The sequence below is a fragment of the Arachis hypogaea genome, chromosome 15 (assembly GCF_003086295.3).
Source record: "Arachis hypogaea cultivar Tifrunner chromosome 15, arahy.Tifrunner.gnm2.J5K5, whole genome shotgun sequence".
Classification (NCBI taxonomy): domain Eukaryota; kingdom Viridiplantae; phylum Streptophyta; class Magnoliopsida; order Fabales; family Fabaceae; genus Arachis; species Arachis hypogaea.
Genome location: NC_092050.1, coordinates 59,824,830 through 59,846,517, shown reverse-complemented (window position 1 = coordinate 59,846,517; position 21,688 = coordinate 59,824,830). Strand labels below are relative to the sequence as shown.

The window sequence follows — 21,688 nt, the reverse complement described above, 5'->3', positions numbered from 1 at the left end:
ACTTGCTAATGCTTGATAGCCCTTTCATCTTTGATGACACCAGCAAACATGCCTTCGAAACCTTAAAGAGAAAACTCATTACAGCACCAATTATCACACCCCCTGATTGGAAACTACCTTTTGAACTTATGTGTGATGCAAGTGACCTTGCTATTGGTGCTGTGTTGGGGCAAAAGAAAGACAAGTTGCACCATGTCATATATTATGCCAGCAAAGTTTTAAATGAAATACAGAAAAATTATACCACTACTGAGAAAGAGCTTTTGGCAATTGTATATGCATTTGATAAGTTTAGACAATACTTGATTGGTTCAAAGGTTATAGTATAATGGGACAATGGGACAAAGAAAAAGAGGTTCAGAACCTAAGCTAAGCAAGAATGAAGGATGTCAAGCTAATGACAATAAAGAAGCGCTTATTGGGAGGCAACCCAACCTGAGGTAATTTACTTTTCATAGCTAGTTCAATAAAAAGGTTGAGTAGCTTTGTCTGTATTGCAAGGATCTAAGTTTGGTGTTGCACACCAAAATAAATTAAGGGAGAATGAAGGATTCTAAGTTTGGTGTTCCACCAAAATCTCATTTAAAAGCACATTCTCACCTTCTGCATAAGTTTGGTGTTTCCACACCAAAATAAGTTTGAAAGCCGTCTTAAATTCATGCATATTAACCATATACTTAAGGGCTTGAGAAGCAAGCCACTTTTGAGAACTATGCAGGAAAATATTCAATCGGTAGAGGGAACCTGCATCATTGTCCAAAGGAAATACAACAAGGAGAGATAATGATGACAGAAAAAGAGGTGAGAAGATATTCCCAACAGGTTGTATTGATACTTAATCCTTGCTGCTTTGAAGTACTTTAATTTGGAAATTCCTATATGTCCTACTAAAGTATTCATTTGGTTGAAAGTGAAATTGTTTGTCAAGAATGCTAATATGCATAATAATGGTCATCCTTCATTACCTTGAATTTTGTTTTGTTTCCCATGTGCCTGAATAAAAGAGAAGTGTTTGAATTAGGAAGTAAATATCCAATGTTGCAAAAGTTAGAATGAAAGTTAGTGGTGGTATTTGTTGATTCAATGCATGGTTCATAAAATAAATGCTGCATAATGATATGTTCTTTGAAGAAATGAACTAGTTTGCTGTTATAAAGGCTTGTATCATTAAAAATCCCTTGAGAATGAAATAAAACAAAAAGAAAAAGAAAGAGAAATAGCCAAAAGTGGTAAAGAAAACAAAAGATAAGGCTAGGCACCAATAGCTTGGACCCTATGACACATGCCTGTGGTGTTTTTGTACTAGGATATGCTTGGACAAGTAAGTTCTGAGGAGTATTTCAAAACTTGGCCACTTAGATCAACTGATTTGGGATTGCCAACTGAAAGTCCACAATAAAGAGCAACCTAGCCACAAAATATTTAGTTATCCAAAGAGATGTTGGGCATCAATGATCCTAGGAAGAAAACGGTGAGCCATGTGTCTGTGGTGAAGGAATGTTGAGCAAAAATTAAGCCAAAGGCTGCTGCAACATTTGCCACCAAGCCTTCAAAGAATAATAAGCTCTCTGAGCAAAAAAAAGAAGGAAAAGTTAGCAAGGGAACAAGCCAAAGTAAAGCCTTATAGCAGCAAACTTAGTAAACCTTTAAGGAAACATCTCTTATGTAACAGCAAACAATAAATGAACCACCATTGTCTGCATACAAACCCCATGGACTAAATTCAACTATATGCTTAATAAGGATATGCACACTTCTCTGTTTCATGTCATTCTCTCTTATGTTTGATGCTTGCTTGGGGACAAGCAAGATTTAAGTTTGGTGTTGTGATGCCAAGGCATCTTAGCCTAGTTTTACTAGTCTTTTTCCTTTGTTTTTAATAGGTTTTATACACTTTCTTGAGTTACAAGTAAGCCATTTGGGTAGAAATTCATGTGTACTTAGATTCAATCAACCATGAGTAAATTGATGCATTTTCATGAGGTTGTGTGCTATAATTGCTTATATATTAAGGTGATGAGCAGATATTTTATACGCTTTTTGGAGTTAATTTCATATAGTTTTTAGTATGTCTTAGTTAGTTTTTAGTTTACTTTCATTAGTTTTTAGGAAAAATTTATATTTCTGGACTTTACTATGAGTTGTGTATTTTTCTGTAATTTTAGGTATTTTTCTGGCTGAAATTGAGGGAGCTGAGCAAAAATCTTATTCAGGTTGAAAAAGGACTGCTGATGCTGTTGGATTCTGACCTCCCTGCACTCAAAGTGGATTTTCTGGAGCTACAGAAATTAAAATGGCGAGCTTCCAATTGCGTTGGAAAGTAGACATCCAGGGCTTTCCAGCAATGTATAATAGTCCATACTTTGCTCAAGGATAGATGACGTAAACTGGCATTCAACGCCAGTTCTCTGCCCAATTCTGGCGTCCAGCGCCAGAAAAGGATTAAAAGTTGGAGTTCAACGCCAGAAATGGATCCAAACCTGGCGTTGAACGCCCAAAACAACCTTATGCACGTGAAATGTTTAAGTCTCAGCCACAGCACATACCAAGTGGGCCCCAGAAGTGGATCTCTGCACTATCTATCATAGTCTACTCACTTTTTGTAAACCTAGGCTACTAGTTTAATATTTAAACAACTTTTAGAGACTTATTTGGGATCTCATGACATTTTAGATAAAAACTTTGTACTCTTTGACGGAATGAGTCTCTAAACTCCATTGTTGGGGGTGAGGAGCTCTGCTGTGTCTCAATGAATTAATGCAAGTATTTCTGTTTTCTATTCAACATGCGTGTTCCTATCTAAGATATCCAATTGCGCCTAACTATGGAGAAGGTGATGATCAGTGACATTCATCACCTTCCTCAATCCATGAACGTGTGTCTGACAACCACCTCCATTCTACATCAGATTGAATGAATATCTCTTAGATTCCTTAATCAGAATCTCCGTGGTATAAGCTAGATTGATGGCGGCATTCATGAGAATCCGGAAAGTCTAAACCTTGTCTGTGGTATTTCGAGTAGGATTCAGGGATTGAATGACTATGACGAGCTTCAAACTCGCGAGTGCTGGGCGTAGTGACAAACGCAAAAGGAGGGTGAATCCTATTCCAGCATGATCGGGAACCTCAGATGATTAGCCGTGCTGTGACAGAGCATTTGGACCATTTTCACAAGAGGAGGGGATGTAACCATTGACAACGGTGATGCCCCAACACACAGCTTGCTATAGAAGGACGTGCGTTCATGAATTAGAGAACAGAGGAAAGCAGAGATTCAGAAGACAAAGCATCTCCAAAACTCCAACATATTCTCCATTACTACATAACAAGTAACTTTTAACCCATGCTCTCTTGTTCATTCGCAATTCAACTGATAAATATAATTGATTTCCTAACTAAGAATTGCAAGATAACCTTAGATTGCTTCAAACCAACAATCTCCGTGGGATTCGACCCTTACTCACGTAAGGTATTACTTGGACGACCCAGTGCACTTGCTGGTTAGTGGTACGAGTTGTGAAAAGTGTGATTCACAATTCGTGCACCAAGTTTTTGGCGCCGTTGCCGGGGATTGTTCGTGTTTGGACAACTGACGGCTTATTTTGTTGCTTAGATTAGGAAAAATTTCTCTTTTTAATTTAGAGTCTCTTATTGTTGTCGTGTTAGAATTTTAGAATCCTTATTTTCCTTTTCTTAAAATCTTTTTCAAAAGAAAAAAATAATTTTTATATTAAATCTTGTGCCAAACTTTAAGTTTGGTGTTTTCCTGTTGATTTTTCTGTGTTTTTTGAAAATTTTAGTTTGGGGTTCTAAAAATTTTAAGTTTGGTGCTCTTCCTTCATGAGCTTGTGTTCTTGTGAGTTTTCAAAGTGTTCTTGAGTTTTCCTTGTGCCGTGATCTTAAAATTTTAAGTTTGGTGTTCCTTGGTGTTTTCCCTCCAAAATTTTCGAAAACAAGGAGCATTAGATCTAAAAATTTTAAGTCTTGTGCTATTTTATTGTTTTTCTCTTTCCTCACTAAATTCAAAAATATCTTTTCTCTCTAATTTTAAAACAAATTTTCGAAAATCATTTTTTAAAAAAAAATTCAGATTTTTTTTAAATTTTAAAATCTTTTCCAAATCATATCTTTTTCAAAACTTCCTTACCACTTTCTCTCCCCTCATTTTTTCGAAAATCTTCACCTATTTTTATTTATTTTCTTTTAATTTATTTTATTTTCGAAATAAATAAATAAATAAATAAATAAAAATAAAAATATTTTTTACATCATCTCCCTTTCTCCATCATGGATCTAAGTGGAAATGAACAGTCCAGGAGGACTCTGGGGTCGTATGCTAACCCCTCTACTGCTTCATAAGGGAGTAGTATCTGCATACCCTCCATTGGAGTCAGTAGCTTTGAGTTGAATCCTCAGCTCATTATCATGGTGCAGCAAAATTGCCAGTATTCCGGTCTTCCACAGGAAGAACCTACAGAGTTTCTGGCACAGTTTTTACAAATTGCTGACACAGTACATGATAAGGAAATAGATCAGGATGTCTACAGACTATTACTGTTTCCATTTGCTGTGAAAGATCAAGCTAAGAGGTGGTTAAATAACCAACCTAAGGCCAGCATAAGGACATGGAAACAGCTGACAGAAAAATTCCTGAATCAATACTTTCCCCCAAAGCGGATGACACAGCTAAGGCTGGACATCCAAGGCTTTAAACAAGGAGATAATGAATCTCTTTATGATGCCTGGGAGAGAAACAGAGAGATGCTACGGAAATGCCCCTCTGAAATATTTTCAGAGTGGGTTCAGTTAGACATCTTCTATTATGGGCTTGCAAAAGGAGCTCAGATGTCTCTAGATTACTCAGCTGGTGGATCTATCCACATGAGAAAGACAATTGAAGAGGCTCAAGAGCTCATTGATACAGTTGCCAGGAATCAGCATCTGTACCTAAGCAGTGACCCTTCCATGAAAGAAGAAGTTAAAATAGTAACTGCTGAACTCAGTCCTGTGAAACAAGCTGCTGAATTCAATCAGCAATTAGATTTTCTAACAAAGCAGTTAGCTGAATTCAAGGATAAACTACAAGAGACAAGGATGGCTAATATAAATGTGGAAGAACAATTGAAGCAAACCAAGCAGCAGCTGTCAAGACAAATAACAGAAGAATGCCAAGCAGTTCAATTAAGAAGTGGGGAAACATTACATACCCCACCTCAAGGCAGCAAAGAGCTAAGGAATGAGCAAACCACCCAAAATTCACCTGAGGACAGTAAGAGCCCAGGGAAAAGTAATTCTGGCGTTAAAACGCCAGAAACTTGGTGGAAGGCTGGCGCTGAACGCCCAGACCCTGCCCAAGACTGGCGTTCAATGCCAGTAACAAGCAAGGACTGGCGTTCAACGCCAGAAACAAGCAAGGATCTGGCGTTGAATGCCCAAAATGGGCAAGATCTGGCGTTGAACGCCCAAAATGGGCACAGTTCTGGCGTTCAGACGCTAGGAACAGACAATGAGTTGGCGTCTCATGTCACTCCAGCCTCTAACTCTGGCACTCAATTGCCAGTGAGGGATCAGACACACACACGTGCTGATGACAACCCCTCTAAAAAGGCTTCTTCAACCACTTCTGTAGGCAATAAACCTACAGCAACTAAGGTTGAAGAATATAAAGCCAAGATACCTTATCCTCAAAAACTCCGGAAAGAGGAGCAGGATAAGCAATTTGCTCACTTTGCAGATTATCTCAGGACTCTTGAAATAAAGATTCCATTTGCAGAAGCACTTGAGCAAATACCTTCTTATGCCAAGTTCATGAAAGAGATCTTGAGTCATAAAAAGGATTGGAGAGAAACAGAAAGAGTTCTCCTCACTGAAGAATGCAATGCAGTCATTCTGAAAAGCTTAAAGACCCTGGAAGTTTTCTGATACCATGCACACTAGAAGGTAATTGCACCAAGACAGCTTTATGTGATCTTGGAGCAAGCATCAACCTAATACCAGCATCCACTATCAGAAAGCTTGGTTTAACTGAAGAAGTTAAACCAACCTGGATATGTCTCCAACTTGCTGATGGCTCCACTAAATACCCATCAGGCGTGATTGAAGATATGATTGTCAGAGTTGGGCCATTCGCCTTTCCCACTGACTTTGTTGTGCTGGAAATGGAGGAGCACAAGAGTGCTACTCTCATTCTAGGAAGACCCTTCCTAGCAACTGGACGATCCCTCATTGACGTCCAACAGGGGGAAATAACCCTGAGAGTCAATGATGATGAGTTTAAGTTGAATGCTATCAAAGCCATGCAGCATCCAGACACATCAACAGACTGCATGAAAGTTGATCTTATTGACTCCTTGGTAGAAGAGATCAACATGGCTAAGAGTCTCGAATCGGAGTTGGAAGACATCTTTAAAGATGTTCAGCCTAATTTGGAGGATTCAGAGGACATGAAAGAGCCTCTGAAATCTCTTCTGGAAGAGGAAAAAACCTCATAAACCCGAGCTCAAGCCATTACCACCATCCTTGAAATATGCATTTCTGGGAGAAGGTGACACTTTTCCAGTGATCATAAGCTCTGCTTTAAAATCACAGGAAGAGGAAGTACTTATTCAAGTGCTGAGGACACACAAGACAGCTCTTGGGTGGTCCATAGGTGACCTTAAGGGCATAAGCCCAGCTAGATGCATGCACAAAATTTTATTGGAGGATAATGCTAAACCAGTGGTTCAACCACAGAGACGGCTAAATCCAGCCATGAAGGAAGTGGTGCAGAAAGAGGTCACCAAATTACTAGAGGCTGGGATTATTTATCCTATTTCTAATAGCCCCTGGGTGAGCCCTGTCCAAGTCGTCCCAAAAAAGGGAGGTATGACAGTGATTCATAATGAAAAAAATGAACTGGTTCCTACAAGAACAGTTACAGGGTGGCGCTTGTGTATTAACTACAGAAGGCTCAATACAGCCACCAGAAAGGATCATTTTCCTTTACCATTCATAGACCAAATGCTAGAAAGACTGGCAGGTCATGATTATTACTGCTTTTTGGATGGCTACTCATGCTATAACCAGATTGCAGTAGATCCCTAGGATCAAGAGAAAACAGCATTCACATGTCCATCTGGGTTGTTTGCTTATAGAAAGATGCCATTTGGGCTGTGTAATGCGCCTGCAACCTTCCAGAGATGCATGCTCTCTATTTTCTCTGATATGGTGGAAAAATTTCTGGAAGTCTTCATGGATGACTTCTCAGTATATGGAGACTCATTCAGCTCCTGTCTTGATCACCTGAAACTTGTTCTAAAGAGATGCCAAGAGACCAACCTAGTTTTAAACTGGGAAAAATGTTACTTCATGGTGACTGAAGGGATTGTCCTTGGGCATAAAATCTCAAACAAGGGAATAGAGCTGGATCAAGCAAAAATAGAGGTAATTGAAAAATTACCACCACCTGCCAATGTTAAGGCAATCAGAAGCTTTCTGGGGCATGCAGGATTCTATAGGAGGTTTATAAAGGATTTTTCAAAAATCGCAAAACCTCTAAGCAATCTGCTAGCTGCTGACACGCCATTTGTATTTGACATAGAGTGCCTGCAGGTGTTTGAAACGCTGAAAGCTAAGCTGGTCACAACACCAGTTATTTCTGCACCAGACTGGACATTACCATTCGAGCTAATGTGTGATGCCAGTGATCACGCCATTGGTGCAGTGTTAGGACAGAGGCATGACAAGCTTCTGCACGTCATTTATTACGCTAGTCGTGTTCTAAATGATGCCCAGAAAAATTACACAACCACAGAAAAAGAATTACTTGCAGTGGTTTACGCCATTGACAAGTTCAGATCATACTTAGTAGGATCAAAAGTGATTGTGTATACTGATCATGCTGCTCTTAAATATCTACTCACAAAGCAGGATTCAAAACCCAAGCTCATCAGATGGGTGTTGCTTCTGCAAGAGTTTGATATAGAAATAAGAGACAGAAAAGGGACAGAGAACCAAGTGGCTGATCATCTGTCCCGGATAAAGCTAGTAGAAGGGACGCCCTTCCCCTCTCTTGAGATCTCTGAGACTTTTTCGGACGAGCATTTATTCGCCATTCAGGAAACACCATGGTTTGCCGATATTGCAAACTATAAAGCTGCAAGGTTCATACCCAAGGAGTACAACAGGATACAAAAGAAGAAATTAATTACTGATGCAAAGTACTACTTGTGGGATGAACCTTATCTCTTTAAGAGATGTGCAGACGGAATAATCCGTAGGTGTGTGCCTAGAGAAGAAGCACAGAGGATCCTGTAGCATTGCCATGGATCTCAATATGGAGGCCATTTCGGAGGTGAGCGAACAGCCACCAAGGTCCTCCAATGTGGTTTCTATTGGCCCACACTCTATAAAGATTCCCGAGAGTTTGTACATAACTGTGACAGTTGCCAAAGAGCTGGTAATCTGCCTCACAGTTACGCCATGCCTCAATAAGGAATCTTGGAAATTGAGTTGTTTGACGTTTGGGGAATTGACTTCATGGGACCTTTCCCACCATCATACTCAAACACTTATATTCTGGTGGCAGTTGACTATGTATCAAAATGGGTTGAGGCCATTGCCACACCCACCAATGATACTAAAACAGTGCTGAAGTTCCTCCAGAAACATATCTTTAGCAGGTTTGGTGTCCCTAGAGTACTAATCAGTGATGGGGGCACTCACTTCTGCAATAAACAGCTTTACTCTGCCATGGTTCGGTATGGAATTCGCCATAAGGTGGCTACTCCATATCATCCACAAACTAATGGGCAAGCTGAAGTCTCTAACAGAGAATTAAAGAGAATCCTAGAACGGACAGTAAGTACCCATAGAAAGGATTGGGCAAGGAGCTTGGATGATGCTGTGTGGGCTTACAGAACAGCATTCAAGACCCCTATAGGGACCTCTCCATACCAACTTGTGTATGGTAAGGCATGTCACCTACCCGTGGAACTGGAACATAAAGCCTACTGGGCAACCAGATTCCTAAACTTTGATGCCAAATTAGCTGGAGAAAAAAGATTGCTCCAGCTAAATGAGCTAGAGGAATTCAGATTCAAGGCTTTCGAAAATGCCAAGCTTTATAAAGAGAAATAAAAAAAGTGGCATGACAGAAAGCTGCCATCTAGAATCTTTGAGCCAGGACAGAAGGTTCTGCTATTCAACTCTAGACTCAGGCTATTCCCTGGGAAATTGAAATCCCGGTGGAGGGGACCATACGTGATTACAAGTGTATCACCATATGGTTATGTGGAGCTTCAAGATATTGATTCTGATAAGAGGTTCATTATCAATGGACAGAGAATCAAGCACTATCTTGAAGGCAACATTGAGTAAGAGTGCTCAAGGCTGAAGCTAGACTAAAAGCTCAGCAAGGTCCAGCTAAAGATAATAAAGAAGAGCTTGCTGGGAGGCAACCCAGCCATGGGGCATCAATCCTCTAAGCATTTTGCCCTATTTCTATTTTTATTTTTATTTGTTTATATAGAGTTCATTGATAACAAGGTAAAGAATCAATTGCATAAGTTCACAGGGTTACAGAAGGAATCTGCACACAAAACAGAGAAAAAGAGCTCACTGGCAAGAAAACGCCAGTAAGAGCCTATTTTTGGGCGTTCAGCGCCCAAAAGGGGCAGCCAGTGGGCGCTGAACGCCAGTAAGGGTAGCAATCTGGCGTTCAACACCAGAAAAGGGCAACAACTGGGCGTTGAACACCCAGGAGATCAGCATTTGGGCATTGAACGCCCAAAACATGCAGTGTTTGGTCGTTCAAATGCCAGGGTGATGGGGAGGTGGCAAACTCATTTTTCTTCATATTTTTTCATTCCAATCTTGATTTTCATACTTCAATTCATGATTTCTTGCATAAACATGTTAAGAACCCTGATTTCTAAAATCTCTAATTTCTAAAAATCTTACTTTAAAAATATCAAATATATCTTAATCCATAAGCACAAACCCTCTTTGCAAATTCAATCCAACTCTTTTCAAATCTTTTTAAAAAACAAATCTATCTTTTCAACTCATCAATATCTTTTTCAAAATCTCCACTTTATCTTTTTCAAAATCTAGATTTATTTTTTTCAAAAATCTTTCATATCTTTTCAGTTTTAAACTATATCCTCTCTTATCATATCTTCTATCTTATCTTTTCCAAATCAATCTCTTTTATCATATCTTTATCTCTTTTTTCGAAAACCCACCCTCCCTCCCTTTAAATTTGGGTTCGGCCTCCCTCCCCTTCCATCAACAATTGCACCTAGCTCTCCTTCTATCCCTCTCCTTTCTTTTCTTTTGCTTGAGTACAAGCAAAACTCTAAGTTTGGTGTGTTTATCCGCGATCACTAAGATCATGGCTCCTAAAGGAAAATAACCCACTCCAAGAGGCAAGAAAGAGAGCGTTCCAAAACCCCTTTGGAATCAAGGGAAGTTCTTATCTAAAGAACATTCAGACCATTATAACAAAATAATGGGTCTGAGATCAGTGATCCCGGAAGTTAGATTCGATCTGAAAGAAGACGAATATCCGGAGATCCAAGAGCAAATTCGAATCAGGAACTGGGAGGTCCTAGCTAATCCTGAGACGAAAGTGGGAAGGAATATGGTCCAGGAGTTCTATGCTAACATGTGGCAGACAGACAAGCAAAAACTATCTGGAACTGCTTTCTATGAATATCGGACCGTGGTCAGAGGAAAGATTGTTCATACCAACCCTGACAAGATCAGGGAGATCTTAAAGCTACCTCAGCTGAAAGATGATCCAGACTCTTTCAACAGGAGAATGATGAGAACAGACAAGGGCCTGGATAAGATTCTAGAGGATATATGTATCCCTGGAGCCAGGTGGACCACCAGCACGAAGGGTGTCCCAAATCAACTCAAAAGAGAAGATCTCAAACCAGTCGCCAGAGGATGGCTGGACTTCATTGGGCATTCTCTGTTGCCTACTAGCAACCGTTCTAAAGTCACAGTTAAAAGAGCAGTGATGATCCATTGCATCATGATGGGAAAAGAAGTGGAAGTTCACCAGCTGATCTCAGCTGAACTCTACAAAATTGCTAACAAAAATTCTAAAGAAGCCAGGTTGGCTTATCCAAACGTGATTTCTCTGCTCTGCAAGGATGCTGGGGTAAGGATGGGAATAACTGAGTATATCTCAGTCGAGAAACCAATCACCAAAGCATCAATGGAAAAACAACAAGCACAGGATGATCCCACCAAGAAGAAAACACAGGAATTTATACCAGAAATCCCTCAATCTGAATACTAGGAGTATCTTGAGACGTCTGTTACCAAGATATGGGAAGCTATGGAACAAATAATAAAAGAACAGAAGGAGCATAGTCAAATTCTCACCTATATGTTTAAAGAACAAGAGGAGCAAGGGCGTGACTTGAGGGACTTGAAGCGCCAGAAGTTATCTCTTGAAGGACCAAGCACCCCAAAGATCCGAGGAACACCCGTTTCCCAGAACTAAGGTTGTTAAATTCCAATTTCTGCTTTAACTCTGTGATAGTGTCATTATAGAAGTTCACCTTAGGAGTCATATAGTAGTAATTAGTATCTATTTTTATTTTATCTCCAATTAAGCCATAGTTTATTTTTCTCATCATCAGCAAACATGAATAAAATAGTAGATCTTTTGAATAAGAGGCAATAAAATTTCGAGTTTTTAGTAAGAGAAATTCTAATTAGTTACATGTGGTGGCAATACTTTCTGTCTTCTGAATGAATGCTTGAACAGTGCATATGTCTTTTGAATTTGTTGTTTAAGACTGTTAAATATGTTGGCTCTTGAAAGAATGGTGAACATGAGACATGTTATTGATAATCTGAAAAATCATAAAAATGATTCTTGAAGCAAGAAAAAGCAGCAAAAAAAAAAAGAGAGAAAAGCAGAAAAAGCCAATAGCCCTTAAAACCAAAAGGCAAGGGTAATAAAAAGGATCCCAAGGCTTTGAGCATCAGTGGATAGGAGGGCCTAAGGGAATAAAATCCTGGCCTAAGCGGCTAAACCGAGCTGTCCCTAACCATGTGCTTGTGGCGTGAAGGTGTCAAGTGAAAACTTGAGACTGAGCGGTTAAAGTCAAGGTCCAAAGCAAAAAGAAGAGTGTGCTTAAGAACTCTGGACACCTCTAATTGGGGACTTTAGCAAAGCTGAGTCACAATCCAAAGGGTTCACCCAATTATGTGTCTGTGGCATTTATGTATCCGGTGGTAATACTGGAAAACAAAGTGCTTAGGGCCACGGCCAAGACTCATGAAATAGCTGTGTTCAAGAATCATCATACTGAAATAGGAGAATCAATAACACTATCTGAATTCTAAGTTCTTATAGATGCCAATCACTCTGAGCTTCAATGGATAAAGTGAGATGCCAAAACTGTTCGGGAGCAAAAAAGCTACTAGTCCCGCTCATCTAATTAAAATCTGAGCTTCACTCAAAAACTCTGAGATATTATTGCTTCTCAACGTATTTATCTTCTATTTTATTTGTCTAGTTGCTTGAGGACAAGCAACAGTTTAAGTTTGGTTTGTGATGAGCGGATATTTTATACGCTTTTTGGGGTTAATTTCATATAGTTTTTAGTATGTCTTAGTTAGTTTTTAGTTTACTTTCATTAGTTTTTAGGAAAAATTCATATTTCTGGACTTTACTATGAGTTGTGTGTTTTTATGTAATTTCAGGTATTTTTCTGGCTGAAATTGAGGGAGCTGAGCAAAAATCTGATTCAGGTTGAAAAAGGACTGCTGATGTTGTTGGATTCTGACCTCCCTGCACTCAAAGTGGATTTTCCGGAGCTACAGAATTCGAAATGGCGCGCTTCCAATTGCGTTGGAAAGTACACATCCAGGGCTTTCCAGCAATATATAATAGTCCATATTTTGCTCAAGGATAGATGACGTAAACTGGCGTTCAACGCCAGTTCTCTTCCCAATTCTGGCGTCCAGCGCCAAAAAAAGATTAAAAGTTGGAGTTCAACGCCAGAAATGGATCCAAACCTGGCGTTGAACGCCCAAAACAACCTTATGCACGTGAAATGTTTAAGTCTCAGCCTCAGCACACACCAAGTGGGCCCCAGAAGTGGATCTCTGCACTATCTGTCATAGTCTACTCACTTTTTGTACACCTAGGCTACTAGTTTAATATTTAAACAACTTTTAGAGACTTATTTGGGATCTCATGACATTTTAGATAAAAACTTTGTACTCTTTGACGGCATGAGTCTCTAAACTCCATTGTTGGGGGTGAGGAGCTCTGCTGTGTCTCAATGAATTAATGCAAGTATTTCTGTTTTCTATTCAACATGCGTGTTCCTATCTAAGATATCCATTCACGCCTAACTATGGAGAAGGTGATGATCAGTGACATTCATCACCTTCCTCAATCCATGAATGTGTGTCTGACAACCACCTCCGTTCTACATCAGATTGAATGAATATCTCTTAGATTCCTTAATCAGAATCTCTGTGGTATAAGCTAGATTGATGGCGGCATTCATGAGAATCCGGAAAGTCTAAACCTTGTCTGTGGTATTCCAAGTAGGATTTAGGGATTGAATGACTGTGACGAGCTTCAAACTCGCGAGTGCTGGGCATAGTGACAGATGCAAAAGGAGGGTGAATCCTATTCCAGCATGATCGGGAACCTCAGATGATTAGCCGTGCTGTGACAGAGCATTTGGACCATTTTCACAAGAGGAGGGGATGTAACCATTGACAACGGTGATGCCCCAACACACAGCTTGCTATAGAAGGACGTGCGTGCATGAATCAGAGAATAGAGGAAAGCAGAGATTCAGAAGACAAAGCATCTCCAAAACTCCAACATATTCTCCATTACTGAATAACAAGTAACTTTTAACCCATGCTCTCTTGTTCATTCGCAATTCAACTAATAAATATAATTGATTTCCTAACTAAGAATTGCAAGATAACCTTAGATTGCTTCAAATCGACAATCTCCGTGGGATTCGACCCTTACTCACGTAAGGTATTACTTGGACGACCCAGTGCACTTGCTGGTTAGTGGTACAAGTTGTGAAAAGTGTGATTCACAATTCGTGCACCATAAGGATAAGAAGAAGTCTCATGATTTCAGCATAGCTTTGATGCATTTGTTGATTGATGATAGGGGACCAAAAGGCTTGGAGGAAGGTTGAAGAAAGGGGATGGCAGTAATGGAAATGAAGGCAGCAAAGCTACCCTGGAGAAAGCCAACGTTTGTGCCAATGTTTGTCTCAAACTTGAGGTCAAACATTGGCTCAAAAACACACCCAGGAGAAGCCAACGTTTGCGCCAATGTTTGCCTCAAATTTGAGGTCAAACGTTGGCTCAAAAATTAACCCTGGAGGAAGCAACGTTTGCGCCAACGTTTACCTTAAACTTGAGGTCAAACGTTGGCTCTAACCCTGGAGGAAGCAACATTTGCGCCAACGTTTGCCTCAAACTTGAGGTCAAACGTTGGCACAATAACACACCCAGGAGGACTAACGTTTGCGCCAACGTTTGCCTCAAACGTGTGGTCAAATGTTGGCTGCAAAAATTGCCTTGGAGGGAGCACGTTTGAGCTCACGTTTGACCTCAAACGTGAACTCAAACGTGAGTGACAGAAAAGCACCGTTCTGCATAATGCTAACACGCAAACGTTTGAGTCAACGTTTGCCTCAAACGTTGACTCAAACGTGAATGCTCCAAAGTCCAAATTGCAAACGGATTTCTTCTCAAGTCCAAGAGCAATCAACTGAGGCTATCTTCAATCCAATTCCATCAAGGCCAAGGCCCAAATTCAAGGCTCATAAAATGAAGTGTATAAATAGAAGTTAGTTTGATTTAGATAGGACTTTTTTGGACCTCTGTTAGAATTGGAACTTGTAATTTGGAGAGCTTTCTTTTTTATCTTGGAGAATTGGGAGGAGAATTGAGTTCTCTTCCCCTCTGGGTTTTCTATTTTCTTTTCTGCAAAGCTTACTTGAGTCTTGAAAGTGAAGAGTTGAGGAAATTCTGTCTCAACCTCACCTTGAGATCTCTTTGTTTCTTTTTCTGCATAATTCAAGTTTCTTTACTGATTTTCATCTTTCATTTTGTTTGCAATTGATCTTTGAATTGGATCAAGGAAGGTAGTGAGATCTAGACTTGGTTTTCTAGTCTCTTGACCCATGAGATCCTTCATTTTTCTTTCTGTTCATCTGTTGAAGCTTCTTCAAGCCAATATACTTTTCTATTTGAGATCTACTTTGATTCAACTCATCTTCTACTCTTCTGCTTGTTCCAATTTACTTTTCTTCGTTAAATTTCTGCAATCCCAATTCCCAATTCCTTTTATAATTCAAGCAATTTACATTTCTTGCACTTTAAGCTTCAGTTATTTACATTTCTTGCAATCTAAGTTTATGCAATTTACATTACTTGCACTTTAAGATTCAGCTCTTTTAATTTCTCTGCACTTTAAATTCTTGTCAATTATCCCTCTCCCTTTAAATTTCATGCAATTTAACTTCTGTTGGATACAAATCACTCAAATCAATTCTTGTTCGCTTGACTAAATCAACCACTAAACTAAAATTGCTCAATCCTTCAATCCCTGTGGGATCGACCTCACTCACGTGAGTTATTATTACTTGATGCAACCCGGTACACTTGCCGATGAGTTTTAGGTGATTGGTATTTGTTTTCCAAAATATCCATCAGTTACCATACTAAGAACCTCTAGTTCTCATACCATATGTTGTTGTTGTTTTTCAGTTGCAGGTCGCAACCCACCTTGGTGAGTTTGCGAAAATAGTGATAGAGCGGAGATTGACCTTTCTTATATTTTATTCTATATTGCTTTTGTTGTAGTATTCTCTCATCTTTTTATTTTAGACTTTATGGCCTTAGAGGCTTGATTTGAGAGATAAGTTGTATAAGCTGTTTTAAACTTTCAAAACTCTGTTCTATTCAATTTGACTAGTCGGCCTAAACTCTGCAGGTTGTGACTAGTCCTCTTTTTAGTATATCATACTTATATATATATCTTGTTTACTTAAATTATTACCTTATGTATCCTGGAGCTATCTACAAGGTTTTATATATCTATTATGTCTTGTTTTGTTCGTGCCTACGCGTTTAGTTACCGTGTGTGAACGCTTCACGTTTTGTAATTCCGCTTTATGCGACTTTGAGCTTTTATTTCTTCATCGGGCTTCTAGTTATATAAAGTCTTGGATATATATTATATATTATAAGCTTTAAGAACTATCGTGGCACTTTGTTATCCTTTGCTTTAGGGCTATAGGTAAGGCTTAGTGTAATGGGGTGTTACATTTATGGTATCAGAGCGGTTCGTCCTCGTGAGCCTGAGGGATGGACCGATTGTGCTTCGTTGCACTCTCTGGGTCATTTTTCTTTTATGATATTTAGGTTATCTGCTTGATATGCATAGCATGCTTGTTTGTGAGTGCCTTTGGGGATAATTGAAGCACTGGGCCTGAGATATTGAGACTGATCACCTCGATATCGATTGTTTGGTGTGGAAAGGCAACCCGAAAGGCAACTCACGGACGAAGTCAATCATGTTCATGGAGAGATAGTGAGGATGACTAGCCTAACCAATGCGTTTCGAGCTCAACATGTTCCAGAAAATCAGTTCGTAGAGTTTGCGGCATATCAATTAATGGGTGGGCTCAACACTGGTGGCAAAGAAAGTGCCAACTGATGCATCTACAGAATGAGGATGTATTATCGGAAGGACCGACTGATATTTTTGCAGTTTTTAATTAAGATTTTCAATTTCTAACCGATATGGCCTTGAACCTTGTTAAAAAAGTTTTAAAGTTTAGAATGATTTTGAATTCCTAATTGTGGCCTATTTTGGCGTGGCCATATGTCTTTGGCCACGTTTTTTTATTTATGGTCACTGTTTCTAATGTCACAGTTACAATTTTCAAATTCTGACAATTTATGCCACTTTACGGTGACCATAGGTTAATCTATGGTCACACATAAAAATCGTGACCATAGGTTGCTCTATGGTCACCCCTTTATTAAAATCGTGACCATAGCCTTATCTATGGTCATGGTTTTCACCGTGACTGTAACACCCTCACTATCAGAATGTCATGCTTCCGGATGTGCCACTCTGGTAGCTTGGATATTACGACGACTCTATACATATTTAATACTAAAATAGGAGCCTGTTTAAAACTTAAAACCGCGTAACCTTTCAAAACACTTTTTCGTTGAAAACATATATATATATATATATATAGACCAAATACAATACTTTAAAATTGTATATATACATAACAATAACTTACAAACATACATATCACAAATTTCTATCCTTCTTACAAAATTGATAAAGATAAAGGCGAGGAAAAAATAATAATAACTAAGATAATACAAAAATATTGAATAAATAGAAAAATGAAATAAACTCTTCTGAAACTTCACCGCCCATATCCTAAAAAGAAAAAACCTGTAGGGGAGTGAGAACATCATCCTCGCTGGTTCTCACTATAGGGTTACAAAATTGCTATAATAAGATACGTAAAATAAAACTATTTTTAAAGTACAGTGATCATTGCTCGTCTTATATGTCTTTCCAAAAACCAAGCTTTCACATTCAAAATCCAGGAATCCTTTTTAAAGAGAACTTGGTTAATTCCTCAAAATCAAAAACCTTTTTCCTTTCTTGTAAAATCTTAAAAGTTTTCCTAGACAGTATGAATGACCAACCTATCCCAATCATAGGTTCATTAAGTCTATGCTGTAGGAGTTTGATTTTTCATACTTTACTAGACCATAAACATAAAAGAAGTTACCTAAGCTGTGTAAATGATCATCCTGTTCCAAGCATAGGTTCATTAAGTCTATGCTGAACCAGTTAGATATTTTATATAGAACTAGACCCAACTAAAATCAAACACGACCCTCGGTCCTAACAACTCAATCATCAACCAATTCATCACAAACCAACCAATCAAACACAATCAAAATTAATATAGTTTAAGCACAATAAAGAGTAATTACAAAATGTATAATAGTTAGCAGTTAACATAAATATTCACATAGGCAAACCAATTACAATATGCACACCCAACCAATGAGAAGAGATAAAGTATGAAATTGATCCGGAGAATGCAACATCTCCTAAGCCCAATGAACTCCACATTTATAATCTTATCCATTCTCTTTAATTTCTGTTATTTACTCTTATGAGCAATTTTCCCATTCCCATTTACAATTCTGCAATTTACTTCAGTAATTTACTTTCAGTTCTTTAATTCTAGCATTTACTTTTCTGTCATTTACCTTCCTGCCATTTTATTTTCTGCAATTCTAAACTCAAATCTTGGATTCGCTCAACTAGAATATTCCTCTAATTAAAGTTGCTTGATCAATCAATCCTTGTGGGATTCGACCTCACTCTATTGTGAGTTTTTACTTGACGACAAATTCGGTACACTTGCCGAAGGAAATTTGTTAAGAGACAAATTTTCCGTGCATCAAGTTGATGGCGCCGTTGCCTGGGATTGATTGTGCATCAACAATGATTAGATTGGAGGATAACTAGATTGAGCATTTTATTTTTGTTTGATTTAATTTTCTGTTTGAGTCATTTACTTTTTGTTTTAGTTAATTTCTTCCTTTCCTCCTACTTTTTCTTTGTTATTTACCATTCATCTCACTAACCCACTAACTGTTTGATATATTGCATCACTCACACTAACAGTAATTCTGACAGATATACTTTCTGCACCTATTCTCTTTGCTTGTACTTGTTGGTTGTACGACAGGGAGAAGAAGCGGGGCTTCAACTTCCTTTAATTCTGAACCTGAGAGAACCTTCCTTAGACTAAGGAGGGGGGCAAGAGAAAAACATGTAGTTGGTGCTGAAGAAGAGGAGGAACACTTTGAGGAATACTTTGAACCAAACATGGAAGAAAACATGGAAAACCATCACGAAGAAGAGACTCACAAGCATGGCGGAAGAGGTCGAGCAAATCATGCTGGGGAGGATAGAAGAGTTTTAGGCTCTTACATCAATCCAAACCCAGGAAACTGTGGAAGTAGCATTTAAAAGCCAACCATCCATGCCAACAATTTTGAACTAAAACCACAGCTCATCACCCTTGTTCAGAACAACTGTTCGTTCGGAGGAAGTGTCCAAGAGGACCCCAATCAACATCTAACCACCTTCCTGAGAATATGTGACACAGTGAAGTCTAATGGTGTTCATCTTGACGCCTATAGACTGCTCTTATTTCCATTCTCACTCAAGGATAAGGCAGCCAAGTGGCTAGAGTCTTTCCCAAGGGAGAGCTTGACAACTTGGGAAGATGTGGTGAACAAATTCTTAGCAAGATTTTACCCTCCTCAACGAATCAATAGGCTGAGAGCTGAGGTCCAAACTTTCAGGCATCAAGATGGTGAGACTCTATATGAAGCATGGGAGAGGTTTAAAGACCTAACAAGGAGGTGCCCACCCGATATGTTCAATGAATGGGTGCAGCTGCACATTTTCTATGAAGGGCTCTTTTATGAGTCAAAGAAGGCCGTAGACCATTCATCCGGAGGATCTTTGAACAAGAAGAAGACCATTGAGGAGACCATAGATGTCATTGAAATTGTAGCAGAGAATGACTACTTCTATGCTTCCGAAAGAGGGAACACAAGAGGAGCAATGGAGCTAAACAGTGTAGATGCTCTGTTGGCCCAAAACAAGCTCATTACCCAGCAGCTGGCTGACCTCACCAAGAAGATGGAGAAGAACCAAGTAGCAGCAATCTCCACTTCATCAACAACCCAGGAAGGAGTGAATGAAGAAGCAGAGGGTAGTCAGGAGCAAGCCAACTACATTGGGAATTCACCTAGGCAAAACCATGATCCATACTCCAAGACCTACAACCCTGGATGGAGGAATCACCCAAACTTTGGGTGGGGAAATCAACAAGACCAAAGCCTTGATCAAAAATGCCCAAATCCAAACAATGCAGCCCACCAACACTTCACATCTAGACCATATCAACACCCACATAACAACACCTCTCCACATTCATATCAAGGCCAGAATAACCTTCCTCAGCCTGACCTATCATCATTTGATGAAAGAATCTCAAGGATTGAGAATCTACTTGAAGGCATAAGCAAGGAGATTCAAGACAACAAGGTGTTCAAGGAGGAAGTGCGAGCCAGTTTCAAGAACCAGGGAGACACAATCAAGAAGTTGGAATCTCAAGTGGGGTATCTCTCTGAGCAAATTTCCAAACCCACAGATGGATTCCCAAGTGACACAGAGAAGAATCCGAGAGGTGAAACAAAGAAAGTAAGATGGGAAGATTGCAAGATGGTCACTATAAGTGATAAGGAGACTGAGGACAAGCCAAGCAAGCTGTCAGAACAACCTGAAGATACCTCAGTAGAGGAGGGGGAAAAAGATTACCAAGAACCAGAAATCTCAAAACAGGAGCTACTGAGACTCTATGCACCTTTTCCCCAACTACTCAATGGTGCTGTGGAGAAGAGAATATACTCAAGATTCCTTGACTTGTTTGCATCTTTGCATGTGAACATACCGTTCATCAAGACTATCCAACAAATGCCTGCATACATCAAGTATATGAAGGAGCTGCTTCCCAGGAAAAGCTCACTCAAGGGAGGCCAAACTATAGTGATGAACAAGGAGTGCAGTGCCCTCATTCAACCGCAGTTGCCTACGAAAAGAAAAGATCCAGGGAGTTTTCATGTCCCCTGTGCCATAGGGGAAACAATGTGTGATAGAGCACTCTGCGATTTAGGAGCAAGCATCAACTTAATGCCCTTGTCCCTGGTGAAGAGGCTACAGATCAATGAGATATTGCCCACAGATGTAGTCATCAGGCTGGCTGACAAAACTCAAAAACAAGCAAGAGGGGTGGTGGAAAACGTGTTGTTAAAGGTGGAGAAATACTTTCTTCCCACAGACTTTGTCATCTTGGACATGGAAGAGAGTCACACTCACCCAATCATATTGGGAAGACCATTTCTAGCTACAGCCAGAGCACTCATAGATGTGGAGCGAGGGGAGCTAATATTGAGGATCCATGATGAACGACTCAGCTTTAATGTCTTCAAACTCTCACAAGAAGCAGACCAAGAAAACAAAGAACCAGGCAATGACCATAATGAGATGCTGACAGAGGAAACAAGCACTGAAGCACAACCAACACATCTGAGAACCCCACTGAATGATGAACAAGGCAAACAGCAATTGTCATAGCTCAAGGAGAAGCTGGAGGAACCTAAACCACCAGAGGCATGTGAAGACAACAACAAAATTCCCTTAGAAGAAGAAGTCGCCAAGAGCAAGGCAGCATCAAAAGGGACAAAGAAGAAGGTACCAAGGGGGTGGAGGAACAAGAAGATCCCTACGGAAGGCTTCTCTCCAGGAGATAAAGTGATCTCAGCTTACTTCCCAGATATCCCCCCTAATCTCCCCACTGTACCATCTCAGCTACCTAAGGTCTTCACTATCAACAGAGTTCTCTCCTTGGAACATGTAGAGATCATTGATACAACCAATGGATATAAGTCCAAGGCAAGAGGGGAGGACTTGAAGCATTATCAACCTCCCTGGTGAAGGAGAAACGTCAAGCTAGTGACGCTAAAGAAGCGCTTCATGGGAGGCAACCCATGTTTTATTA

At 39.6% G+C, this 21,688-nt stretch overlaps 1 non-coding gene across 1 annotated transcript; it reads right to left on the bottom strand.

The window, feature by feature from the left end:
- Positions 1 to 19,395: 19,395 nt before the first annotated feature.
- LOC112753299 (small nucleolar RNA R71) lies at positions 19,396 to 19,502 on the bottom strand. The gene has a single exon (XR_003177692.1). It is a non-coding gene; the product is annotated as a small nucleolar RNA R71 (small nucleolar RNA).
- Positions 19,503 to 21,688: the final 2,186 nt, after the last annotated feature.